Here is a 1,183-nt window from a genome sequence, read left to right on the forward strand (position 1 = left end):
GCACCATGGTTCCCATTTTTAATTTGAGAGAGTACTAGTAGTGACGATCCAGAACGGAGGAGAATGCATCTAACGCAATTTGGCATTGAAAGTAAAGTCTTAACGGGTGTTCTGGAAAACATTCATGGCTTTTAAAATAAATCACAATCATTACGACAACTTTGTGGATATATACTTGTGGTATATTTATTACTTCAACGTTTCAATGTGGTTTTTGATTCAAAATTACAGGAATTATACGGTGGCTCACATACGACATGCTCCACTTTTTATTTAAATGATTATCACCAGGGGAAAAGTAGAATAGTCACCTAATTTTAACATAGGTGAAAATAATTATCACCTAGCTGAAAATTAATGTTTTCAAAATTAAAAGTGAAATATGTCATATGTGAGCCACCATACTATTTAGAGTTTAATATGACGTAAAACTCAAGATTTATTTCTCGAGACGTAATGCTTTTTGTCTCGTAATATCCTTTAGAATATTCATCTCGGTGTATTCAGCATTATCCACCTCAGTCTGTTTCAATCAGTTGTATAGCTGATATTTTTAAAGAAATGTGATCGTCTAAATCAAATAACATGCTAAACTGTTGTTCAAATATTTAGACAATTGCAATATTTAAATCAATGATTTAAAACGCGCACAGTTAAAGTGACATTCGCCATTGTTGTTCGTAAAGATTACAAGTTAACGCCCACTTCTAGCAGAACCACGCCCCTTTCTCAAAACATAGATTAGAATCACTTTATCCAAATAGCTCCGCATCAGGCATAAACATTTAACGAAACAAATCAACCCTTTTCAAACTCATTATCGTGTTTGTGTTTAAAACTCCATTATCGTGTTTGTGTTTGAGAACTCCTTATCGTGTTTGTGTTTGAGAACTCCTTATCGTGTTTGTGTTTGAAAACCCATTATCATGTTTGTGTTTGAGAACCCATTATCGTGTTTGTGTTTGAAAACTCATTATCATGTTTGTGTTTGAGAACCCATTATCGTGTTTGTGTTTGTGTTTGAGAACTCATTATCGTGTTTGTGAGCAGCATATTTTCATAATAAAACGTAAAACTGTTAACGTGCCATCTCCACAATGTGCAACTATTTCAAACTACGTCTAATACCCTGACTGCAATAGCCACCTTTCTTGTATCACAGATATTTGTAAATACAGCGACT

This window comes from Lottia gigantea (genome assembly GCF_000327385.1).
Source record: "Lottia gigantea unplaced genomic scaffold LOTGIsca_103, whole genome shotgun sequence".
Classification (NCBI taxonomy): Eukaryota; Metazoa; Mollusca; class Gastropoda; family Lottiidae; genus Lottia; species Lottia gigantea.